Below are 27545 nucleotides of genomic sequence, written 5' to 3'. Positions count from 1 at the left end.
TCTTTTTTCTTCCCCTTGTAAATCCCACCCATCCTTACTCAAGATTCAGTCCTCCATGTAGTCATGCAGCCTTCTGGACTTCCCAGCTCATGAAGCTTACTGCCACAAGTGGGAGTCTCTTGGCTGGTATTCCTCAGAGGCTTGATTGCTTGTTTATCTGTGCATACTTGGTTATATGCCTATGTGTAGGGACACATCCCCAAGAAAAGCAATAACCTTTTTCCATGTACAAGTCAGATTTCCCATAAGTTGACAAAAAAAAAAAGCTTTAGAATATATTTCTTTTGCTTTTCACAGAAGCCACTTAAAAGCCTCGCAAATCACACTGAAGTCATAAAGGTGGGAATGGATTCTACATCTTTTGAATCGGCCATGGCTGGCCACAAAATGAATTAGAATCTCCGTGTTTTCTCTCTTTTGTCCTCAGAAAGACTTGTACCCTTCACTTCAACTGTAGTCTCCAATCACAATGAAAATGTAATAGGATGCATGTGGGCAGGCAGAAAGGGAATAAGGCACAATATATGGCAATAGTGTGAGCTGATGAAGAAAGAAACCAGATTCAGAAACATGGAGCTGGAAGCAAAAGTCTCCTCTTCTCCTATCCCTCCTTCCCTCCTCTCTCTCCTTGATTTTCTATAAAATATGCTCAACACTACTTTGTAGTTACTTAAGCCATACATAATTTTACATGCCTCTTAAATTTTTGTTGGTGTCTTTGGAAACAATTTGTGTAGGGGCAAATTTGCCCATGAGTATTTCATAACCCAGTGTAAATCTGCAGAGCTAAACTGTAAGACTCTAATAAACAGGGCCATGCTATTTATTTCCTAGTGTTCCCAGTAGTGCCTGGTACTGAGTCCTTATGCAAAGTAGCTGCCCAATGTAATGGACTAACATACCTAACCTGTATGTAGAACATACCTATATGTCCTGCCAGACGCAAACCTATAAAGGACCACACACTTCCATAAGGAATTTCTGCCGCCTTTGGGGAAGGTGGGCATAGGGGCAGTTAATCAGGAAACGCTTACTAGCAGAGGCTCCCTTATAAGAGCAGGAACATAGGGCCATCCCCCCCCCCCCCCGCCCCATCCCCGGCAATGCTGTCAAGTCTTGTGGTGGTGCTTGCTATGGGTAGGATGGGGAATAGCTCTTGACAAGATGAATGGATTGTCCTATATGGATGGATGGCTAGGGCCTCTGTACTCTTAGGGGAGTGAGGGAGGAGGGAATTAATGTTGAGAGCATAGACAATCACTATAGATAATGGAGGAAGAGAAGAATCCAGAGGCCCAGTCAAGAAAACTAGAGGCCCTTTGGGTTTAGGGAGAGGGAAATTCTTTTCTGTCTTCCAAGTGTTGACAACCTCAAACTCTCCCCTTCTTGTGAGCACCGGTATTCAGTGGGTGTAAGAAATTAGTATCTGCATTTAAGATGCTCCCTACCTCCTGTATCCAGGCCTCTGCCGGCAGCCTTCCCCTCTAGCAGAGCACTTGGGGTCCTCTCCTTACTGCTTCCTCCTCACCCCTTTTCTTAGTGGACAGTACTTTCCAATAACTATTTCTGTGAGTGTGAATCGCTCTCCAGCTGTACTTTCCCCCATGCAAATGCAGACAGATAATAAATGTTGGGAATAAAAGAGAGCTTCCTATTTCTCTGGTGTACTCTTCTGATCTTAGAGATGTACAGAGATGCCCCAACGTCACATCTAATAGCGGTACTTCCGGGGGTGGGGGCAAGGCCAGACCTCTTTCCCTACTGCCTGAACACATTGGAGCAAGAGCTGTTCAAGTGGGGTTTTCTGGACTCACCTTGGACCGAAGTACAGGCAGATGGTTAACCGTGGTTAACCTGCTGACTTTGACAACATGGACGTCATCTGAATCGTCCAGACGTCAGTTTACCCAAATTATTTGGAATGCTCTCCACTCAAAGCTTTAGGTGGGGGACACCTATGCTTCTATTCCCTCCAGAGACTCTTCCTGGTTAAAAGGAGTCAGAAAAATTGCCTCTCCCTTATTTTCTGAAGGTCATGGGATTGGTGTTACAGAGCAGAACAACTACGGATATGTGTTCTCCACTCCCCTAAAATGTGAACCTGACGGCTAGTAGCGGAGTTCCTGATCTTCACACGGCTTCTAAAGCAGCAAGTGGTGCTTCTGGCTCCTGCTTTCCCCTGTGGCTCTCCATCATCTTTGGGGTCAGCTCTTTGCTCCCGGGCCTAGTTGGCAGCCTGTCCTAGGCCTTGCCCCTGCCTGGAGCCCCAGCCTCCTAGCTTCCTGCTGTCCCTTGGGTTCCCAGGCTTCCGCCTTAGGAAAGATAGGAACTCCACAAGGACGGACAGTTGTTTCATTTTCATACCCACCTGGGCCCAAGAAAAAGCCAGTGTTCAATTAATACTTGCAGACTTGACTTACTTGCGCTCCCTGCACAGAGCATTTCCTTTCTGATGTTAATTTGTGACATGTTCACCTAAGACAAACCCAGTCCAGGATTCCTCCATTGTGTGATTGGTTGACTTACACAGTTTCACTCTCCCAGTTTTCACGACCTCTTAAATTTCTCAAGGTGGCACAAAGGTCTAAAGCTGTGTTCCCACTCGGCCCACCAGAAGGCTTACTGCCAGATGATTAAAGAAAGGATTTGGTATTTTGGTGAACTCACTCTCCTTCCAGGAGGAGATACTGATCCAGCTCAGCTGAGACAGACAAAGCCTCACAGTGGCTTGAAGCCAGGAAACTCCACTGACATCATAACTCATGGGGTCCCAAGTGTTATAGGACGTATTGCTGGGTGTTGACACCCACACCTTCCCATTTGCTAGAAGATAAGGAGGTCTGGAGTCATCTGCTTACACTGGTATCCAAGGGTGGAGGTGAATGTGACATTGTGGACACAAAAAGAGAAAAGCAAAGCTTATTCCTACCCACTCTCTCCCCCAAATTAAGAGATGATGCTCATGTCAAAGGATAAAGGAAGCAGTCTGGACAGCTGAAAGGAAGGAGAAAGGTGGTGGGCAGTCACTTTCACTGAGGACCCACTCTCAGCTTCACACTCAGCTGTGCTCTTTGGCATGAATTGTATAATTGAACTCTTGTAAGAACGTGGCCAGGTAGAAAACTTATTTCCATTTTACAGATGCAGAAACCGATGTCCAGAGAAAAATCTATGGGCTTGTCCTAGGTAGACGCGGCTAGTAAGTGGCAAAGTCCCAGTCTTTCTGGCCCCAGAAAGTTTGTGTTTTTTGCACACTCTCATATTGCTTCTGTGTCCTGACTAAGGAAGTAAAAATAGTATGCGGTGCTGTGGGGTTGAGAGAAGCAAATGGACATTCTGGAGACAAAAATCAGATTTTACGCATAGCAACGTTGGGCTTTCAGTTTTTTCTGACACTTATTACCATATTTTCTGCCCTGAATCCTGTGCGATCTCCTCTGCAGAAGTGGATCAGAATATTTAGAAATAACGACAACCTTAGGGGACTAATTCAGAATATATCAGCTATGTAGGCTAGTGAAAAAATGTATCAAGACTTCAGAAATAAAAGTAGTATATATTTCCTGTGAAAAAGTAATAAAAAGGGCTTTGGATTGGTGACTTTCAGCCTCAGTTGGTCCTGTGTAGTCACTAGCAGCCTCACTGCCAAATATTTGGGATGGAGCTTTAGAATGACTAAAACAGATGATAGTTTCTGTAACGTTTCCCCACAAACTCTAAAAGAAAATTGTCATTGGACATTTTATGATTGACCTTCTTTTGTGTTTTCACCATTTACTAAGTCTGGGGGAAGATACAATGTTGGTGTCAATGTCTTCATGATCAAATTCCAGTTAACAGGAAGGCTGTGGAGACGAGCCCTCCGGGATTTCTGCTCCGGTTCTGATTGGTTATGGGGGCATTGTGGAATGACGGAGGAAGGGGAAAGAGGGAATATTCTCCCAAGAGACTGGAGAGTCCAGCTCAGGATCCTGATGGACGTGCCCCAGAGAAGGAGGATGTGAGGAAAGGAAGGAGGTCAAGTGCTAGTGCCCACCAGGGAAGCGAACTTGGGTTGGGAGAAATGGGGTGACCAGAGCAGCTCTCTGGCTAAGCTTGAGCATAACTGGCTGCCCTGAGGCAGAAGAGGTGACGTGGTGAGAGAAGGTCCTGGTGAGACAAGGTGGGGAGAGAGCCGACCCTGAGTCTGCTTCTTTGTAACTCAGGCCCTGGGTCATCCTGCTTCCCAGGTCAAGGACTCTCTCCTCTGGTGACCACATCACCACCATTCCAGGGTCTAGTGCCTTCCCAAGCCCGTCTAAGGGTTTTCCGTAAACCTGGAGTTTCTCTAGTTCTTTCCTTTCTCCATTTTTCCTGATCTGGCCACATTCTTTCTTTCACTTTCTTTAGTATCTTTTAACTTTTTTCTTCTCTTTTTTTTTTTTTTGCCCCGGTCACCCCAGAATGAAACAGTGCTACTTTTCTGTGTACCTGAAGGCTTGGGGTTAATGGGAGAGATTTTAGCACCGCATGGACTAGTATGCGACATGATTCATTAGCCATCCCGGGCTGCGGGGCTGTTTTTATAGGTCTCCTCTCTCCCTAGGTCTCCTCCACCATTGCTGCTAACTAACCTTACTACCTCCCCATTTCTTCCAAGATCCCAGGCCCTTCACTGCGGCATCTGCAGACAGCTCCAAGATTCTGGTTGCTTTATTGAGCAAAGTAATTTAGCTTTGTTTGGCTTAATCCTCACCCATCCAGACCAGCTCATGTCTCACATCCCAAGGGCCCATCAAACTGATATCTCAACAGAAAAACTGTCTATGGGGAGATGGATCACGCTACTTCCCAGAAAGCAGAAGTGGTAGAAACTTCTGGTTGTTTTTTTTTAGATAGAAATTGTTTTCTTCCCTTGGCATTGAGAGCGGGTGAATGAGAGGAAGTGAGTGAGAGGAAGAGGTGTATAGAGGCTGGAGGAGTGTGCACCCAGCTCCCAGCTCTGCCCATGTCTGAGGAGCCTGCAAATCCTGTGTTAGGTTTTCTGTTGGATTTATTACCTTTGCCCCCAGAGAGGCCAGTGGCTTGGTGGTGAGTGTGCTGCTTATTGAATAGGCCACTTGGGAAATTTCATGGAACTGATGACTCAAGACTGCAGTTCAACATGACCTTGGGCGAGTCCTTGACAAATAGGAAAATAGGACTTTCCAACACAGCAGTCTTTATGACCCTTTCTGCAAGAGGTCTCCCTCCTTCCTCAGGCCTCAGATTGCACAGCCTGGATACTGCCTCTTGCACCACTCACTACACCCCATGGCTGGGAGCTGAAATGTCTTCTGACATAACGTATGTGCACCTTGCTGGCAGGGCCTCAGCAGTGGTCACTCTGCCTATATAGAGGAGAGTAAAGTGAGGGGCTGTGGAGTTTTGGCTTTGTTTTTCTTCTTTGTGGCCTTGTCCACTTCTGCATCTATGGCCAGCCTTCCTCTGCAGTAGCATTGCTTTTCCTACTATTTCATAACCTACCACTCAAAAGTCAGGTCCTCCTACCTTTCTTCCCATTCCCCCCAGGGCAACTGGCTGTTTAATTTGCCACCCAAACAGGATTTGGTTTAGTTTAGTAGGATGTCCAGTTCTTAGAGACAGTGATAACTCCTGCCTGAAAACTACCCTGTATTGACCAGGAAGGGCCAACATCAACAGCAACCCCCAATTGTCCTTTTGTGATGTGGGATTGACAAACAGGGCCTTGGGGAGGAGACATAATTTTTGTCCATCTAACTCCTCCTGCAGAACAAATGGCTGAAAATCAAATCCAAGGCTAAGTTAAGAGATTCCACCCCTCTCTGTCTTTGGGGCAAATATCACGCACGTATGCTATTTGTTCATTGTCATTTCGTTGAACCATGTACATAGTTTCCTTTCCTGATAAACAAGGAACTATCTAGTGAACTATCTAGGACTTTATGTGGAGAGTGCAGCTATAGCTATAAAAGGCCCAAAGTTAGAGCATATCTCTACTGGGAACTATCAGTGGGTACCATTTTCTCCTTAACCCTCAAATCAAGACATAGGGACTCCTGTGTGTAAGAGATGATCCAGGAGATGCAGATTAGATGAGAAAGTGTTGAAATATTATTTGGTTGTACAACAGGACTGAATATTTGAAATCAGGACTGTTTTGGAAAGTCTAACATTGTGGGTTAGACTGCTCTGGCTCTAGTGCCCTTCCAAATCTCCTCCCAGTGAAATGGGTTCTTCTGATCTCAGTTCCCTGATTATTTATCTGTTTACTCTCATGAGGTGCTGGGACAAACTACACACAATACTGCAAAGCCTGTCTACACTGACAGTTAAATGCAAGTTCCCTACATGTTGTTGGTGTTCAACAATTAAAAATTTTAAGAGGTTTTTGGTACTTGCTATTGGGGTAAATTATAAAATGCCCCTCCTTGATCTTCCTCTCTTCCCTTCCACAGCCTGTGAATTTTGGTTGTTTGTGAAACAAGAGTCATTACTATTGGAATATTATTTAAGGAGACACGTGTCAATGCCATTCCAAAAATGGTACCCATTTATACCACTACTTAAAAGGGTGCTGTGTTACATGTCAGAATTAGCACCACCAGACAACAAAGCAGGGAGTGATCAGAAGGGCTGAGGTTGTGCTGGACATCTTAATCACCAACATCACCAGGAGGGTGGGGTAGATTCTGGGGCACTAAGCCCAGAAACAGATTCCCATAACTTGAGCTTCAGTTAGGTGGGCAGAGCTTTTCTGGGAGGCCCAGCAAATTCTCATCATGAAGGTAGAAATTCAGGGTCCAGACAGACTGGCTATTACTAAAGAAAGCTCATTCATTTTTCTCATTCATCCATCCAAAGTTCTTTCAATTGACATGTATTTTGTTCCTTCTCTGTGCTAGGCACTAGATTTACACTAAGGCTACATAAAAATGGTTAAAATTTTATCCCATCCTATAAAGAGGTCTACTAGACATGACATTCAAGTTGAAGCAGAATGACAATGGAATACAAAAACACCATCCTAGAGACAAACTATGTGGAAGCTGTGTAATGTTGGGGCAAAGCTCCTCACCTTGCTGGGGTGGGGAGAATCAGGACAGGCGTCCCAAAGAGAGGGTTTCTGCTCTATATCTGGATCTGGCCCAACAGAGTGCTGGGGGAGTGGAGTGGATCTCCACTTTCCAGCAGAGGGCACCTGCTACTGGGCTGTACTGCCCTGACTTGGCAGTGGTTAGGTCCCTGGCTTGTGTCAGTTGGGGGATTGGAAAATAAGAACAGCAAATCTGGAGAATTAGACTGGAGAATCAGAAAGGGACCTCAGAACACAGGGTACAGGGAAGAAACCCAATTTTATGATGTGGGGCACACAGAGATCTGGGTTTGCAAACCCGTAGCCGCAAGAACCCTGATTTCCCTGTTATTGGAATGGACACATAAGATGCAGTGGACTTCCCTGAAGGGATGTGTGGGAGCTCAGGGATCAGTCCTGGGGTTTAGAGGTCAAGATGACAGCCAAGGGGATCCCAGGTGTAAGGCTGTATCTTTAACATCATGGATAGGCCCCAATCCCCTGTCAGTCTACAGGCAAGAAATTTAAGCCCAGCGATTAATTTTATGACTATTATTCTAAATTCACTTTCTGTTATATTATTTAAATCCTTTTTGATCAGTTCATTAGCTGTTGTTATTTCCTGGAGATTCTTCTGAGGGGAATTCTTCCGCTTGGTCATTTTGGATAGTCCCTGGAGTGGTGAGGGACCTGCAGGGCACTTCCCCTGTGCTGTGGTGTATAACTGGAGTTGGTGGGCAGGGCTGCAGTCAGACCTGATGTCTGCCCCCAGCCCACCGCTGGGGCCACAGTCAGACTGGTGTGTGCCTTCTCTTCCCCTCTCCTAGGGGCGGGATTCACTGTGGGTTGGCGTGGCCCGTCTGGGCTACTTGCACCCTGCCAGGCTTGTGATGCTGGGGATCTGGCATATTAGCTGGGGTGGGTAGGCAAGGTGCACGGGGGCAGGAGGGGCAGGCTTAGCTCGCTTCTCCTTAGGTGATCCACTTCAGGAGGGGCCCCTCTTCCGTGGGCCTCGTCTGCGCTTGGCTCCAGAGACTCCGTTCTGCTAATCCTCTGGCGGTTTTCTGGGTTATTTAGGCAGGTGTAGGTGGAATCTCAGTGATCAGCAGGACGCGCGGTGAGCCCAGCGTCCTCCTACGCCGCCATCTTCCCTCTCTCCTCGCCAAAATAATTTCTCCAGAGTAATTAACAGGTGTTATCTACCCAAGGAATGGAACAAATAGGAAGTTCAGGTTCTAAGGAGCTGCCTTGTTTGTGCCAGTGGCCCCACGCTAGCTCTTTATTAATTGCACCACCTGGGATGCTGATAGTGAACTGAGCTTTGGGACATTTCAGGCCTGGCATGGAATGCAGTTTTTACACAAGCTGCCACAGGGCACTGCTCTCCATGTGCTTTCTTTCCTGACCACTCTTCAATTAAGAAGTGTGTTATTCCCTTTCAGCCGGAAAATTCTGTGATTTCTTGTCTTGTGGTTGAGAAATCCGATTTCACAGCTTATCTTCCGTTAGATGAAAGTGTTTACGGTGTGTCTGGAGCTGGAGTAAGTTCCTGTGGGTGCCCAAGAGCAGGGGCCTCCTCTCTCCTCTCATTAATTTGCTGATGCCTGCACTGACGCAGCGGTGAGATACCGGGGAGAGAGCTACAGGCAAGAAATTTAAAGCTAAGCCCTAACAGATGGGTGGTGGAGTCAGAAGGGGCAAGAGGGGAGGACTGAAGCAACTCAACCATTTCTTTCCTCAGGCCAGCCTTGGTTTGGAGCTAGACTAGGGTGAGGTACTGGCCTTGGATAGACCCAGCTGTGTCAGGGAAAATGGACAACTGGGGAAGGGGTCCAGATGAACTGAGAGATTATTTATGCTAATGTTCTGGGAAACTGTGAGCTTTTCTGGTGAAGAATTAGGCCATCTATAAACAGTCATGCACAAATGCATGCTTAGTGTTGTTGCAAAGATGGACAACAAAGTTGAGCAGTAACAAAAGGAAGACTTGTCAGGGTTTACCCAATCAAACTTGGAAATCCTCTGTGCATCTGACACCAGGATGTCCCTGACTCTTGCTGCACGTCTCTGCTCAGGATCCCTCCTGGAGACAATGGACGTCAGGAGGCTACCTTTGGATCCACAATTGTGTGCTTTTTTACCTAGATTCCTGTAGACGCACCTCATTCAGGGAATCCTTTTCTGCCTGTACCTTATGCATGTGACAGTCTGGCAGTGGTCTGAGATCTGGATCCAGAGCCTTGACTTAAGAGAACTAAGCCTTTGAATCCCAGTTTCCAGTTCTAAATGCTCTTTGATTTGCCTCTATATGCCCGCCCTTCTCAGGGGCATGTGGCCCTGGACCCCAGCTTGCTCTAGCCTGTCTCTGACCCACACTGTGCTCCTGGTTATAGCTTTACCCATGGTATGTCTCAAACGCAAAGTTAAATCTCTTCCAGAAGAAGATGTCAATATTCAGAGCACAATATTGTATACATGGCCTACACGAGTAACTTCTGGGGAAAGAGTTTTAAGAATAGTAACTACCTTTAGGGTGAGATTTGAAACTCAGGGCCAGAGCATTTTTTTTTTCAAACTGTGGGTATGTTTTCTGAGCATAGAGGTATGGACAGCTTGTTGGGAGCAGTGTCAGGTTCATAAAGTCTGAAAACATTTGATCCATTGATTCAAAAGAAATGCCATATGAAATGGCATTTCTCTCTATGTTCTGAGACTCCAGAGGTGGTTGGCTTCATTCTTGTTTCTTGCCCCGTGTGGTCCTTACTGGCCTCAGGTTATGCACTTGGGCATTTTTAAAGAAATCAAAACCATGCCCGATCTTCCTGTCATGTGATTGTTCTTTCACTCTTATTTTTTAATTGACCCAAAAGCTTTCCTTTCAGACCATATTGGCCTCACATGGCAGAGATGCCCACAAAACGCTAAATTAACTGAGAAAGGCCCTTGACCTCTGATAAGGGCCATTTTACCTTGTACTCTAAGTATAAATTACTCTCCATTGGCAGACCTTGGTCTTTTGGGTTATTTGACTACTGTGACTAAATATGCATATATATATACATATTTCAGTCCAAAACTTTCAAAAGTGGTAAAAACATTATGGTGAAAACAGGGAGGATTATAACTGCAGTTTTGCAACTAATATTAATGCTCCGACTTAAAATATATTTTGCTATGCCAATTCAATAGTAAAAAAAAAAACCACTTAAGAAATTCATGAATTTTTTTTGAAGGAAGAGAAATTAGCGTTTTTTAAATATGCAGAGTCCAGACCAGTTCAGCCGATGTGGGCTACTGATGAGCTAATACAGTCAGTATGCTCTCTCATTGGGTACCCTGTGATGCCAAGTGCTGCTGGGTTGATCCCTGTCTTATGCTGGCAGCCCCAGGGAATGTGAGGAATAGATAGCACATCTATATTTAAGTTATATTTAGGGCATATTTAGCCTGTAACAGAGACGCTTGAAGAAGAGCTTTCCCTGGAGATTAATTGCCAGCTGGTGTTGATGATACTTTGGGCTCCCAAACACCTCCGGGTGGGCTTTTATTTCCAGGAAATGGCTGGTGTCTTAATCATGACTTCTTACTTTGCCTGCTAAAATAGAATTTATATTTGGCAATCTTTATTTAATGTGGTTTCTCTTTCGGAGGCCAGTCAGTCTTTCTTATTTGGAGAGGACTAAAACAGCTGGCACAGTCTCATTGGGGCGGTAAAGGACCCTTTATGAGGGCTAATGTAGCTCTTCCTCATTCCCTGAATGTAGAGGAAGTCCTACTTCAGAGTAATGGGTCTTCTTAGAACTTCCCAGCAGTTCATGAAAGGGCTTGTCCTTTGGAAGGGAGGTTGTTTCAGAAAAATACCACTTGTTGAAATTTTTAGGTATGGAGAAATTTATTTGTGGGGAGATGTTACCTAAATATCAGAAAAAAAAAAAAAAAAAGATCTGACAACCCTCAAAGCCAGAAAACAAAAAATACAGGCATGACTCTTCTGGTTTCCCCAGAGACAAGGCTGTTACCGCTCTAAATGAGGTGATGGGTCTAGCTAGCTCTAACTGTAGACAGTCGCCGGGCTCTTGAAGAACACCAAGGCTAACAACAGAAGAAAAGCCATCAGCCCCCCTGTGCTGACTGTTTACCGTTGGAATCCGTTCTGATTGGTTGGTGCCCGTACCACATACCAGTTGTTAAATATTTTGAACATCAGCTCCACTTAGCTTAGAAATGATCTGGGAAAGGAATAGCATTTTAAAGGATGTGGATGGGTCAGAGGTGACACTCTCAGATGGGAACGGTCCCAGTTCTGGCAGCACTCGAGGAGGAGGAGGAGGAGGAGGAGGATAGGATGGTGAGGGGGAATTGACTGGACTACCCAAATTGGGTACCATAAATTTGAGCCTTCACAAGCCTTTCTTACAAAGTCCATATGTATAAAATACATTGACACATGGAACACAGGGAACAAGAGTGGCCTGGAAAGGTATTTGGGATCAAGATCCTGGAGCTCATGGGGACAGTGAGGCCAGGGGAGTCCCTGGGTTAGCTGATGAACAGAGCTGGGGTATGAATGGCTTGCATCCAGTGGTCAGACAGGGTAAAGCTGGCCTCCCTGGAGGCTCTGGGTGATGGCAGGCACAGCCCAAGTGTTCTGCCATCTCAGTCCCTTCTCATCCTTTCTGGCACCAATCCCAGGGAGCTGGCCCAGTCTGGAATGTGTCTCACGTAGGGGCATGCCCAGATGAGGCCCTGCTCCCCTCCAACCTCCTGCTCACCAAATCCTTCTCATGGCCCCCAGTACTTGTCTGAGAGTTCAGAATGGACCCCAGTTTGTAATTCATATGTGCCCTTGTTTTGTCCGTGTCTGACTTGGAGAGAAGGTCAGATTTGCCTTACACTGTGGTTATGGTATACCACTGTCACTGTACTTTCAATAGTTTTGATGTGTGAAAAAATTCAAGCATGTGCATATTTGTGTTTTCCCTATCAGATTCTCTATGTTACCCGTGGGCAATGTAACAGAGTTTCTGGAAACAATCTGTGTTTGGCTTTAGGATGCTCTGTGTGGCTTTTTCCTGGAGCAGATTAACCGTCTACTTCTCTTTTGGGGAGTGATATTTAGTTAGATTTCATTCCTTGATGGCACACCAACACAAGGGGTAGTGAATGTTTCCCTCTCAGTAGATCACAAGGGTGTTAAATGAAAGTAGGTGCTATTCACTAAGTTCTATTTTATCTCTTATCTTTTGGTATGTCTTAGGTTGACTACTTCTGATGATGTTCTTTGGGGTTAATGGCAAAATATCATGCTTAATGAGCTAGCAAATGCTGCTGGTTAAGGACTTTCAATTTTTTGCATGTATGTCACCAGTTTTCATTAATTTGATGCTTCAGTGCTTTATGGAAGTAAAGGCTTGAAGACTCATCCAGTTATCTGAAAGCCCCTTGAAAATTTGGTTGGTGTTCCTTTGGGAAAAAGACAGTCAACCTCCTGTAGAGGGGTCAAAGTACATAGGGCTGGGGCTAGATATGGGACTCTGAGCAGAGGGTCAGTGCTAAGGACTCCTTGGCATTAGGCAAAGAGAAGTGCAGTAGAGATGGCAAGGGGTGTGTGTGTGTGTGACTGTTTGAAGCAAACACCTCACCCTGTCACCTCATCTTGTGACTTTTTTTTTTAAATCCTGGTAGAGGTATACTTCATGCACCAAAAGGCAGAATCTGTGTGAATGGCCTATGAAAAGAGAGGTTTTTTTTTTCTCTCTGCAGGTAAAGCCTTAAAGTTGGGGGCAATAGGTGAAATAAATAATTGTGCATTTATCCAGAACGTACCAAAGAAAAACCAGACATGTTTTTTGGACACATGTACCTATCACCCAAATTCTTTCTTATAAATTGGAAGGTTGGTATTTATTGGGTGAACTATTTTGAAGGGAGTTTGCAGGAGTAAAGCTGCTATGGGTCTTCTCCTCAGAGAAGGGACTATAGGAGAGGAAAAGAGAGGAGAGGAGAGGAGAGGAGAGGAGAGGAGAGGAGAGGAGAAGAGAGAATGTTGTTCTCATTCATTAGCCAAAAGAAGAGAGCCCAATTAAACTACCAGAACTTCTCACAGACTTTGGTGTTGTCTGCTAGAAGGGGTGACCATGTCAACATTCCCTGGCTGAATGTTCAGAAACTCATTAGCTTTCCTGTAGAAGAACAGAGTTCTCTAGAAAGGTTGACAGGTGTCCCCTGAAGAAGTCTAAAGATGAGAGGTTGGCTGGGGAAACTCAAAGTAGTAGGGAGAGAAGGGCAAGTTCAGGGGCTGAGGAGGCTGTACTTGCAGTTCTGAGGGACAAGAATGTATCCCCAAGGCATCAGGTAAATGTGTAAAAGGATCAAGGCTCAAGTTGTCTTCAAAGGATGCTGTCTAAGAAGGCTATCTGTGAGGGTAAGGGGACCTCAGAAGCATACTGCCAAGGCAGGACCTGATGGGGTCATGGGGCTTCAGCCTGGGGAAGAATTGTTTGGGTTAGGGGATGGTGTCACAGCTAGTCCCCCAGGTAGTCTCCGACATGCCCATAACTGCTACGCATAAAATAGAGCCAGTATTTATATGATGGAGGCACTTCAAGAGCCAAGAGAGCACTGAAAACAGCACCAATTAAGTAAAAATTCCTTTGATCTTTTGCCTTTCATTCCTCTTGTGCTTGGAGAACCCAGAAGCAGGCACTGGGCAGAGTGAGGTGCAATAGGAGGTACTGCAAAGAGAGAGAGCCAGATAATGACTCCCTCCCAAGATGCTGATTCCCAAACCTGAAATCAAGCCCAAGCTTGGTGAAGAAAGAAGTTTTAATTGGATGCAAGGTTAAAGTTTTGATTTAGAATGGTCTGGATTGCGTTTATTAATTTCTGAAGACAGGGCTGTTTTTTAATGGTTGCAATTGACTGGAAAATCATGAGTCTGCCCCAAACATTGGCAGGAAAAAACAAAAACCATTTCCTGATTATATCATACCCAGTCAAACCATATACAAGCCTGATTTAAAAAAAAATCTGCATTTCAGATATACCAATGAAGCTTACTTACTGTCCTTAGCTACATTGGCTTCATTCTAAAGATCTATCAAGATAGTGGTAGTTCATCTCCACACTGGATATTTAAGGGTAGGCAAGAATTCACCTGAGGGAAACAAAAACATAATGCTTTCTAGGGAATGAGTATCATGGAAAGACTGATACCAGACCATCCTGTCCTCTCCAAAGCAAGGAGAAGACTCTTTGGGCTCTGGCTGGAGTTTTTTGCAAGATAGTTTTTAGCCCTTCTCCATGGACCTACGTGGTTTCCTTACTCTCCATTGGGATGAATAATCTAATTCTTGCTGAGCCTGGTTTCTCTATGGGAAGACTCAGATTGAAGGGTCAAAAAGATCAGATTGAGCTCTTATGGACAACCAAAGCCAATGATGCCTTTGGGAACTTTTCTGACCCTTTCCATTTAAAACCCCCAAGAAGAATCCAGAAACTCTTTGATTATCTGTATTCATATTAAGACTCAAAAACAAGCAAGGTTTTGTTTCATTTGATCCAAGAATATTTTCTTTCTTTTTAGAGGTCACTTTAGGAGTCTTAAAATTAAGCACAGACAAACAAGAAATAAGGAAGCCTCAACAGCTTCCTTCATGAATGACAGATCAATAATCATTTATGCTAATGGTCTTGGATGGGTCTCTTCCTTTCCCACAATTTGTTCTAGTTGGCCATATCTCAACCTGAAGACCATTTTCCTTGGTGTATGCTGGCAGCTCCACGTTAAAGTCTCAAGAGAGTACTTTCCAAAGAATAGTAAGGCATTGCTAAGATCCCCAAGGACTTATTGGCACTGTTCTTTGACAGCCCTTTCTTACACAGAAGATGAAGCATTGCTTGAGTCACACTTCCTCTTTGCGAAGGCAGATGCAGGAGAAACAGATGAGCAGGGTTTCAGATGTGAGGATTCCTGGGTTGTCTTTCCAGCACAGTCATGGACTTTCAACAAAACCTGAGGCTCAAAGCCAAATACATTGTTAAGTAATCTAAAGCCAGAGGGCGCTATTACACAGAGGACGTTAGAGCCTTTCTGGAAGCTATGCTTAAGTTGCCTTTTTTTTTTTTTTTGAAAGAAGCCAGCTTCTAATACCCAACTTCTAGTTTAAAAGGATTGTTTGTTTTTTTGTTTTTTGGTTTGTTTGTATTAATTTCAAATTCGACCCCTAAAATCTGGCTTATGTTGATTTTATATTTTTTCTTCTAGAGCTAGTCATATTTCTCATTACTAACACAATATTTTAAATTGCTCTTAGATTGAGTTAAACTTTTTTTTGATGGTATGGGAAAAGCATGGGAAATATCCTCCTGAATCCCCAAAACAGAAAAACTTAGCATTTGGATGAACCATAGCAATGTGTGCCCAGTAAAGACAGTGGATGAAGGTCATTGGGCATCTTGATGAGAAGTCCCTGGTTTTGTAGGAACCATAAGATGAAATTTTCATTTTTTTGTAATTGGAATTTCTTGATTGAGGATTCAGTTTTTTTTTTCTTATTCTGCAGAAAACTTAACCTTGGTTCTAAGAGACAGGATTGGCCAACTCATCCCTATATTTGACTTTACCCGATGATAAAAATTCCTACAGCAAATGTCTCTTGTTTGGCCCAAATTAATACATCTCCTTTACTTTTAAAGGCAGGGAGTTAGGGCTGTTACTCTTGTTTTAGGCAACCAAGAATGAGAGGGAAGTCAAAACACATGGCCTTTAGTGAAGTCTTGTGAATAGGGATATCTCAAATGGCCAACAAACCAGGGCAAAGGTCACCGAAGACAGACACCATCCTGGACTCATGATGAGCTCCCCACATCTCCTTGCTGGGATCAAAATCTTGCCCTGACCCTGAGGCTTGCCTGGCCAGCTAATAATTTTCTCAGATATTTTAATTCTTCTGGGACGGTAGACAACGATTGGCATGTCCTCAGACACTCACTGGGGCAGTCCCCTTCAAACAGGAGACCACCTGGATTCACTGTCCTGTTGGCTTTCTGAATGTCAATTGTCATACTTTCTGGGAGCTTTTTCCCAGCAGGATTTAATGCTGGTTGAAATCTTCCCTGTGTTCATTATGTTCCTCTAGGGGCTGTGTCTTAGTTGCTGGCTGTGGCTTCCCTTCTCTTGCTAGAGGTCTCTTGATTCCTACAACACAATCAGTTCCTTTCATTTCACAGTGCTTGCTTCTTTTCTGTTCCCACTAGCCCATGGCTGAGGTATACAGTATGCCTTGATGTCACTTCAATCAGAGTAGTGATAAGTAGGGACATATGCAGAAGTTTACGTTTGGAGAACTTCAGAAATTTTTCTTTTGGGTGGTCCTTAACCACCAGGAATCATAAGTCCATACAGAGGCAGAATTTCAGCTCTTTTGATTACGTGCTTCGGAGACTATCCCACACAATTCTGAAACAACCAATCAGTACAATTAACCACTCCTTTGCAAGGAAGCATGAAAATATAATCATGCCTTAAATAGTCTGGTTACAGTGTCACCTTGTTTTCTATCAGCAAAGAGGAGGCATTCAGTGACATCTCAAAATAACATCCCTTGGCATTGATTTTTAAGAGCTTACAATTCAGTGCAGTGCGGTTGTAAACAAATATTCACTAGGTTTCTACTCTGAGCAAGGAATTATGCTAAATACTCTATGGGACTCAAAGATGAATGAGGAAGGATGATAAAATAGAGTGAAAATAAATGAGAAGATCTAAAAAACTTCATTAAGAAATTGAATTGACCTGAGGGGGAAAATATGTATAAGAGAGAGAGCTGTAGAAGAATTCTTGTACAAAAGCACACTGGAATAAATATTCCTTATGAATCTCCTTCTTTGATGAGAAGCACTGATGCTGAGAAAGACAAAAAAAAAGAAAGATCCAAAAAGGAAGGAGGAGCTATTGCCTGTGTGGGAGCATCAGGCATGAGAGAAATGCCTCAGGAAGGGAGAGAAGCAGGGAAGCACTTTTTGTTCAAGATGGTGGGTTGGACACACATGTCTAATGTTGCTCCTTCTTGCAACACCTCTAAAGACTTACAGTGACTTTTAAGGGGCATAAATCTATAAATATGGGGAGCATGCCACCCCTAATACCTGGGGCCCATGAGTAAGAATCTGAGTAAGAGGTCACGGCATATGTTTAAATATTTAAAAGTTATAAATCAAGCTAACAAGCTGTTAGAGTTTATCCTCTTGCCTTGACAAATATACCCTCATAATGACAACACTGAACATATAAATGTATATTCCTACCACATAGCTGCAGAGAGCGCAATTTGGGCAGTGGTGCACACACTTGAGCATGGCAGTATGCGTCCAGCCCCATTCTCATCCCTTGCAAGAGCCCTCTCTTGACCATTCCTCAGGTCTAGGATGTACATGTTGGAGATTCAGCCTACTGGATGGATGGAGGAGAAAACCCTGGCAGGTCCCAGGCATGTCCTGCAGACTCCTTGGAGAGGGAATTTGGGGGCCCTGCATACAAAGAGTATGATCTTAAAGGGAAAGAGGAAAGACCCTGGGTGGACATACCTCTTGCTTCAAAGAAGCTTTGCCTCCTTGGGATGGAAGCAGCTCAGCTCAGTTAACTCACCCAGAAATTTCTGAAACTGGAAAATGAAAAGGGTACAGAGTAGCTGACTTATCAGATACCAGTAGGGAAAGGAAGAACCAACCTGGTTTAACTATAAAATCCTCAAAAAGCTCTGAAATTGGGAAGAGGGTGGTGGTTCAGGGACTTCTAGAAGTGTGTATTTCCTATAAGAAAGAAGGGCTGAATGCTGTTTATGAAGTGATGAGATCCCTAGGTTCTTTCTTCTTACTTCATACTTGTGGAGCAACCACTCTTCCTTCACCCAGGAAAGAAACTAAGCTTATTATCCATAAAGGGGGAAAAAGGGTCTGTAGACCAGGAGCAGCCAGGCATAATTGAAGGCAGGGTGCCAAAGTGAAAATATGGGGGTCTAGTTGAAATACATCTATGGAAAACAGAGACCCCACTTCTAGTTTCATCTTTCTCCATTCTGTTTATGAACACTGGCATCCAGGCAGAAAATTGGAAGATCTTCTCTGGAAAATATAGTTGGATCCTCACAGTCAATGTGCCCTCCTCATCTGCTCAGAGCTTCTAGTCCACAGGAACAGACAACCAAGAATTAGCAGAAGTTTGAAGTAGACTTGTAATGATAAAAGCAATACGAAAAAAACATTCTGGAAGAAATTGTGAGTGAAAAACACTTCAACCAAAAAAATATGCTCTAAGAAAGTTTTTATAAAGGATCCAGCACCCATTGCATGAAGAACAAACTGCCATAAAATAGTACTTTGAGAATATAAAAAGGCTTCTGAAAATGAAAAGCTTGATGTTAAAGAAGAAAATCCAATAAAGGGCCAGAAGAGAACACTGAAAAACCTCTTCAGAAAATAGAACAAAATGGCAAACATATAAAAAAAATAGGAAACAAAATAATAAAACTAGCCTACATGGTCTAATATCTGAATATCAGGCATTCAGAAAGCACAGTAACAAAGAGAGTAATAGAATATAACCCACTAAATAATGTCAAGAAAAGTTCCCAAATGGAAAGACCTGAGTTCCCAGATTGAAAAGCTCACAGTATCCCAAAATATAAATAATAGATCCATAGTGAAATAACCCATGTAGAATTTATCTGAAGTCACTGTAGCATTGGAGAAAATTCTACAAACTTCTAGGAAGAGAGAGAAGGACCCCCCCTCCCCCCGGCCCCACACACACACCCAGAGAGAGAGAGAGAGAGAGAGAGAAGCAATAATAATAATAACAACAAAACCCCTAAATGAAAAGCACATCTCATGCAAAAGAATCACAATGACCAGATCCTTCTTAAAAGGAATAGCCACACTGGAAGCTAGAACATATTGGAGTCATAGCTATAAAATTCTGAAGGAAATAAAAATTTCCAATAAAAAATTTTGTACCCAGAGATGCTATTAATGAATGTGAGGCCAGAACAGATACATTTTCAGACATGAGGTCCTCAGAATTTTACTTCTCTATATAGCCCTTCTTGAGGGGATAAAAAAAAGCACCAAGAAATCAGAGGACATGTTGTATTAGAGACAATGCTATGTGTCCCCTTATCCCAGCACACAGGAAGACCACATATCCTAGCATCCCTTGCAGCTATGGAGCCATATGACTGAATTCTGCCTACTGGAATGTGGGAGGAAGTGAGGTGCCCCCCTACCCCCCAACTCCCAAATCAGGTCTGGCCCATCAGGTCTGGATATAAAAATATCAGAATGATCTTCTGGCTTCTCCTTCCCTTCCATGGTCACTTTGAGACCTTGTGTTCCAGGTGCTGTCTGGTGGAGAGCCACCTGATTTGCATTGGACTGTGACATGAACAAGAAGTAAAGACTTGTTGAGTCATTGAGATTTAGGGTTTGTCTTTGTAGCAACTAGTGTTGCAATTTCACTCATAGAAAGTGGGTGTTGAGGTAACAGGAGCTTGGCATTTGCTTAGTGGTTCAATGGTGAGTAACAAAGGAACTAATGTCAGAAATTAAGAAATGGGGACCCAAGTCACACAGTGACAAACATTTGATAAAATGATCACTTGTTGTGATGTGGGACCTAGTGGCCCAAGAAGAACAGATTACAAAGAATTGAAGCATTGGTGGGATCGGCCACTCTGTGCTCCATTTGGCAAGGAGTTGCCAGTGATAGATGGCCTTTGGAAATAATTGACTGGTGTGCAAGGAGAAATCACAAGGAATAAAAGGGGTACAGAAATTTGGGCCCAGAAAGCCATTTTCTTATAAAGCACAAAAGATAAGTGACATAGACTTACAGTAAAACTTCTCAGATAAAGTGACTTGGGCATGATGGTCCCATTCAAACCTGATGGCCTCAGTGTGGTGGTCATTGAACTTGGAGAGGAATGGGGAAGGAGGGAGGAGGAGGCAATGAAAAGGGTCTCTATATAGGAGGCACCACCATGTTTAGAAAAGAAGTTTGGGTACACTTGTTGCCTATGAATCTGATTGAAAGTGAATACCTCAGAAACTCCGGAGGCTCCTGAGGGAACTGTGTTGCCAAAGAAACCAGGGATTTGATTACCCCCCTCCCCCCAAAATCTTGAACCATTTGAAAATAATCCCTGCAGCCCAACCTCCACAACCAGAAAAGAGACTTCGCAGACTCTATACTTTCCTCCTGAAGGGACACGCTTGCCAGCGCTCTGGTCAGATGAGAGAAAGGAAAATAAAAACCAGAGTCATTGAGAGAGCAGAGGAAAGGGTCACAGAGAGTAGCCACAGACCTTCCTTCCAGAGGCATCCGCAGGGCCCCATCCACAAATCTGCCTTGCCTCGGAGTGCCCAGAGGGATTTCAGAATTACTCTACGGCAGTGATTGTTCTTCAGCTTTTTTGGGAGAAGTACTTTTTGTCTCCAAGTTGCCCTTTTATTTTGGTGTTTCTACAACCGGTGATTTTTGTTTTTACTTCATACTTGTGAGAGCAACAGGGCCAGAGCCAGTGGAGAGTACTGCTTTGGTTGTCTTGTCTACCTATTGGAAGAACGCCGAAATGGTTTGGGGCTCAGATGGGAAGACTTGGCAGACATAATGCTAGGCATTTCCCACACCATTTCTTCTTCCTGGTGCACAGGAAGTCTACCTGCCTCGACCCCCCTCGTAGTCATAGGTCAGGGTTCCTATGACTGAGTTCTGGCCATTGGGAGGCAGGTAGAGGGAATGTAAACCATTTCCAGGCCTGGCTCTGAATAATCCCATATACACTCCTCCAGCTCTCTATTCCCCTTCATGGGCAACTTTGGAAGCATGTGTTAGAGACAGTGTAGTTAAAGAGTGCAGGCCCATACACCATAAGCGTGGCCACAACTGAGCGACTATGTGACCTGACTGTACAACCATGAGGATACAAATGCATTGTGTAAAGCTTGAAAGGTCAAGGTTTGTGTTTGCCAGCACTTCTTGCTCTCATACACATGCAACATTGATACTGAGAGTGGTAAGATGGCAGCAAAGCCATGTGAGATCCTCAGGACGAACAGTGAGAGCCACACGTAGGGGACCACTGGTCTAGCTAGGGCAGGTCTGAGGGCTCTGAGAGGCCTCCGCCGTAAGGTGAAACTGGTAGAGTATCTGATATGAATGCTATTCAGGGGACCTAAGACTCTGCTAGAAGATTCGAGTTTGAATTACTGATGAGAATACAGAAATTAAGGGGTGTGAAAAATAATTCACTCCAAGAAAAAGCAAGATTTGTGTTTACCAAAGGAAAAAAGAGTTATAGTTTGTTACATGCCTCACTTATAAATAGCATATAGAGTCATGATTTTATAGGCACCGACACGACCATGTTGGACAAAAGGGGATGGGGATGGAAAATGTGTGAGGTATTGGTGAGAGAAGGGGAAGAAAGGAGGAGACTTATTTTTCATATCCAGGAAGCCAGTAGATAATGCCTAAAACTCCCCAAATGCAGATACAGCAATAATAGTACATTGTTTAGAGATATGCGTGTTTTCATACCGAAAGAATCGATTGAAAACAATCCCTTCTGAAATACTGTCATGTCAGAGAAGGAGAAAGAATTTTAAACCATTTTCAAGGGTTAATTTTGTGTGATAGTTGCCTTAATGGTAGCCATTCTTCACGCAGGCTATTAAGAGAAACGAACCTGGTTTCTGTAGAGGTATTAAACCCTACCTTCGTGTCCCCCACCCCCAACCCCGACAATCCAATGCCTCATTACCCTGTGTAGCTACATTGTCCCAATGTGTGATCTGCACAGGTGGCTCAAGAATGATGCTCCTATCCACAATTTCTTCTCTGATAAACCAAAAAAATCACAACTGTTATTCTTTCCTTTCTCTTCAGACAATGTTGCCTAACTAGTCATGGTGGATCAGCACACAGAAATAATTTTTTCTGTGGAAAATGTGTTCCCCGGTTTTCTTTTTCTCCTTACTTTTATTAAGTCAGGGGCCCACAGATTATGGCCCAAGGGCCAAATCTGGCCCATCACCTCTTTTTGGGTGGCCTGTGAACTCGTGTGGCTTCACATTTACCTCTCCTCCATTCACAGATATAAAGCATAAAAGGGGTAGTGAGAGGGGCGCCTGGGTGGCTCAGTCGGTTAAGCGTCTGACTCTTAATTTTGGCTCAGATCATGATCTCACTGTTTGGTAAGTTCAAGCCTCGCACTGTGTTGGGCACAGGCGGCACGGAGCCTGCTTGGGATTCTCTTTCTCCCTCTTTCTCTGCCCCTTCCCCACTCGTGCTGTCTCTGTTTCTCTCAAAATAAAGAGAACTTAAAAAAAGAAAAAGTGGTAGTGAGACCAGAATCAGAGACTTTTAAATAAAGAGGACCAGGAGTTTTGTCTAGAAATAGATAGACGAAGTGCTAATCAATTAACTTCTCGAAGACACAGTTGTATTATCTCCAGTGTGACAGTGCCTGTCACAGAGTGATAGTAAATGCTCACTGGCTTTCCATTCTAGCATCCGACACGTAATAGGCTGTTGGCAAACATGTACATGCATGTCTGAATGAATGGGGGAACAGTAAATAGGTATCACCGAGCACCTGATACATGGGAAGCATGATGGGGGCTGGCATATAGAAAGTGATTCTTAGAATTCTTAAAATTTCATCAGATTAAAATATTTTGTGACGATGGTATTAATGCACAATTATCAGTTAAATTGTGTGGTACAGACCAGTGCCTTCAAATTGGGGTACTCGGATCCCTGGGCATCTCTTTCCTGGCATTAAAAAGCTGTTCTTTCCCATCTTCCCCTTTCCATAGCCCATTTTCCGCTGCATCTAAGAAAGATAAATATGTTACCGTTTCCAGTTCTTACTGTGACCCATGGCTTTGGGTTATACACCCCGCTCCCCTCCAGCCCTGGGCCAGGGCACAGTCCATTTGAAATACTGACTTGAGGGAAGAGTCTCTTAATTGGTGAAATTAAAGACCACCCCCCAAAGCTTCCTCTCCTTTTATGTCTTATGTGTATTTCTGTTAAAGACGAAGCATGGCATTGGAAATGGGGGATATTTGGGCCCCTACGGTTGTATTCTGCAATCAGAAGTACATTGACTCTAGGCCATGGACCTGACTTTCATGTAATTATCTGCTCTTTTATCACTGTCACTGAGAAATGCATAGCTGTTGAGAATTTGATGAAGATAGAGCAAAGAAAATATTGATAAGAAATAATAAAAGCTAAACATGGCGCTCTCCCTTGTGGCCACTCCCCCAACAGATTTCATGTAAGGGGTCCTTCTCAGTTGTTCTCAGTGCTTATCCCTGGGACAAGTCATTAGCTGGAAAGAAAGGTACTTATGAGTAGCCCAAGCAGAAGCGATCAGTGATGGTTAGTTAAAAAACAAAAAGGTAACTGAAATATTTTCAGGAGCTATCAGATTTTCAAATTACCTTGGATAAAGCTTGTGGATAAAACTTTTGTGTGTCTCCTTTTAGTTTAAATCTGTATGATAATCCTGGCTTGCTTGTCTTACTTCAACTTATAAAATGTTTCATTCTGTCCATCTCCTGATAAGAAGTAGAAAACAGGATGGCGGAAGCATTGGTGAAACGTTGAAGCACATGGTCTTTTGTGGAACAGAACTTTTTCTTTGCATAAATCATGTCCAATCACAATGTCTGATGACATTAATGGTGTTATTTCTCAGTCTCACACCTTATTCTGTTTTCATTTTTCCTGTAGTGTGTTCTCTATATTAATTGAGAATGTTTAGTTTTTCTATAAAAGGCGAGACAACAAATGGGATGGATAAAACCCACAAGTGTATAAAGCAAAGCAAGAAAGCTAGTAGTAGCTTATGAGATATGGGCCAAATTGATAGGACACGTTTGGGATAGATAATGGGCAAACAAAGAGCTTGTGAGGCACAGGCAGAATTGGTAAGTGTGTTAAGTATAGACAGTAAGTAACCTGTAAGGTGTGTTGAAGATGGAATAAGTGGAATGTGTGACAGAACAAATGTGTGTTACTTACAGATACAAAGACATGGGAAGACGAAATTATAAATAATGAGGATGCCACTTCTGGGCCATCCGCCGGAGGTTCCCAGTATGGTCCTATTCTGGCCCCACTTGTGCTCTGCCCAAGAAACTCAGCCAAAACCCGGAGCTATCGAGCAGGCTAACTGCCAGGCTGTTGCCGTGGCCAGGCATCTGTGTTCTGAGTCTCTCGGCTGGTGTTTGCGTTGGCTCCAGGCACTTTCTGCCTGCTAAGCCCTCTTGTTCAAACCTCAACTCTGGTTTTCATAAGCCCACCTTCAGTGGGAGATACTGATGCAGGAAAGACAAGATGTAAATGTTGTGCGACCCAAGATTTAGGTAGTGTTGTTTCCCCATCCTGGGCTGCAGGACACTTGAGCCTTTCTTCCTGGGCCCCTTCCTGCATCAAGAAATATTAAAATTATATTTTCCTACAGCATTGGAAGAAAGACTAATGTAATCCAGGCTGGATTATACTCTTTTCTTCTTCTTCTGATTTTAAAAGAAGTTACAACAGTTTTGTGGGCCCCAAAAGTGTTGGGGGCCCTTAAGTACTATGTCCAAGGTGCCCGATGGAGAAGTTGCTTTGGTCCATCTGCTTGTACCCCATGCTAAGTGTGTTAGCCTACCCCATGTCTTTTTCTTGCTTCTCCTTGTGCTTCAAGTTGATCAAATCACAGCTTTGTGGGATTCAAGTATTTTAATTTGAATCTTTAATGTGATTTTTAAGGTTTAATGTGAACCTTTCTGTTCTGTGACCTTTGAGATAGCTTGTCTGAGAGCTAGTTGAGAGGTAGTTGGAAACTACCATTACGTCAAGGTAATTCCCTCCGTGACATTCCCCAACGCCAAATATCTGCGTATAGTATACATATGCATACCCTCTTGCTTTTTCCCCTGGGCTCCCTTCACAAAGAGCTTCTTATTTTTAACTATACATTAAATTTTGAACTGTTACGAGTTAATGAAAAACAGCAAATCGACTTATGCTTGACTTTATAACTTATAAAAATCCATAAACCAATGACATTAGATCTGCATAATTATAATCTTGACAACCTCTAGTAGTTCATCCTACAGTAGTGTAAGCTTACCATTGCGATTTGTGTCTTTTTCAGCAGATTGTGTACATTAATGCATTTATTTGGATAAAAAATTAAGTCAGAATTGTTGTCTTCTCCTGGCAGTCTGATTCGATTAACTTGATAAGGAGGACTGGTTTTGCTAACTAGGTTATGTGGCAGTTATTTTTCATAAATTGAGTGAGCTAAATATGCAACACCAAGGTTTTGACCATATATGTATTCTATGAATATCACATATATGTAATCAGAAAGGCATATTGAAATTAACATGTATTTTCATAGCATTTTCCAAGTATGTTGGATTAAACAAGATAACTAAAAAAAAAAAAAAATTCCAATGTGAACATGGCATCTGTCTTGGTGTAAACTGTTTCCCTCTCTGCACTTGGCCATGACCTAGCTTCAGTGCCTTCTGTGGTAAGGAAAATGACTACCAAAGATGTCCACATGCTAATCCTTAGAAACGGTGAATATGTTACACTACATGGCAAAAGGGATTCTACAGATGTAGTTTAGGTTACAGACCTTATGGTAAGGAGATTATTCTGGATTATTTAGGTGGGGCTGCTGTAATCACACAAGCCTTTAAAAGCAGTGAACTTTCTCCAGCTGGAGACAAAAGAATGTGACCAAAGAAGACAGAGGGATTTGAAGCACAAGAAGCATGTTACTCACTGTTGTTCGCTTTAAAGGTAAAGAGAACCGTGATCAAGGCTCTAGAAGCTGAGAGACGGCTCCTGCTGACAGTCACCAATGATACCCCAGTCCTACAGCCAGAAATAACTGAATTCTGCCAACAACCTGAACAGGTCTGGAAGCACCTTCTTTTCTGAAGCTCTCACTGAATTGCTGAAGCTGGCCGACACTTTGATTTGGGTCTTGAGACCCGAGAGCAGAGGTGCCGACCGAGCCCATCTTATCTACAGAACGGGGACATAACAGATTTGTGTTGCTTCAAGACACTAAATTGGTGATCATCTGTCACAGCAATAAGAGCAAAGGAATATATATCGTTCTAGCTTTCAAGAGAGTGCCACGCCTGCAGCTGGCCTGTTTATTGCTAATTTTCTATTCTATTCCCTCTGGGACAGTGGTCCTTACGGAAAAAAAATGCAACTGTTTCAATCTCAGTCTTATTGTTATGCTCTAGTAGCATTTCTTTGAAATGAAACCTAACTCAAAAAGATTGGTTTTTAAAAGTCCTTTTATCTATCTCTCTATTATCTATCCATTTATTTTAGTGACACAGGTGACTGGACAGGGTAATCATGGAGGGCTGCCTGGTCATAGAAGACCAACAGCTACGGCTCTGGGAAATGATCCCTTGACCCTGGACTCAACATAATGTAACAGAGGACTAGTTCCTTCATAAGGGACTGGGACACTACATTATTAAACAATCTTAGCTCCCAGCAGGTTATACATACTTCAGATTCCAGAAGAATATTTGGGAGTTCTTTACTTCAGGTTTGAGTGTCATTCTTGAGTCCATTGCTGGTCCACGGTGGGAGGGAGGATTTGTGAGTGGTTCCTGTTTTATGCAATTCATTCCAGGCTTTTCCGTGGCCCCAAGTCCTATGTCCTAGGTCTTGTGGGCAGTCACTTACGTTCGGTTCTCTTACAGTGTCCTGGGAACCTATCCCTTGTCTTGACCCCTGCTTGTAGCCAGTACTCCTCTATTGATTTCCTTGGTCCCAGGATCATACCTTAGGATCCCAGGAGCCTCCTAAGCCACTGTCTAGTCAGTCCTATAATATTCTCCTCAAAGAGAACAAAGTGGTGACAGTGAGTGAGTGAGGAGCAAGCAGTAAGATCTTCATATCCTTTGGGTAGAGAAGTGAGGCAAGCAGCCCTTCCGTATCGACAACATGAAAGTCCCATTTCCTAATCCCAGTGAATTATTCTCAAAGAGTCCTACTGTCTTGAGCTGAATGCCCAAAAGCTACTAATAGTATTCTAGCTTTGTTACATGTCATGACCCAAGACAAGACTTGGGAGGTAGAGAACAGAACTACGAGTGGTTAAGGGAGTGTGGAGAGAGAGAGGCCATGTGGACAGAGAAGAACAGTGATCTTCAGTTAGCAGAGGCAGTCAGCCCATGGCAACCCCAAGGGAGGAAACTGGGGGGATAAATGCGCTGACTTTACTCTGCTTCTTCTACCTTGTATCTCCTGCAGGGACTCCCTAGTAGCTATACTCTAGCCAGAAGCTAGAGTTAGGGAAAGTTAACCCTTGCATGTGATCTACCCAAGTTAGCTTTGCAAGGCACAGAGCAGCTTGGAGAGTGG

The 27545-nt window shown here is 43.6% G+C and overlaps 1 protein-coding gene across 10 annotated transcripts in view; it reads right to left on the bottom strand.

Moving 5' to 3' along the window:
• The window catches only part of GPR65 (G protein-coupled receptor 65), a 159090-nt gene that overhangs the window by 33542 nt on the left and 98003 nt on the right, over positions 1-27545 (bottom strand). The window lies entirely within an intron of this gene.

This window comes from Prionailurus viverrinus, chromosome B3 (assembly GCF_022837055.1).
Source record: "Prionailurus viverrinus isolate Anna chromosome B3, UM_Priviv_1.0, whole genome shotgun sequence".
In the NCBI taxonomy this organism is placed as follows: domain Eukaryota; kingdom Metazoa; phylum Chordata; class Mammalia; order Carnivora; family Felidae; genus Prionailurus; species Prionailurus viverrinus.
Note: the sequence above shows the minus strand (reverse complement) of the source record. Positions and strands in the feature narration are given on the sequence as shown.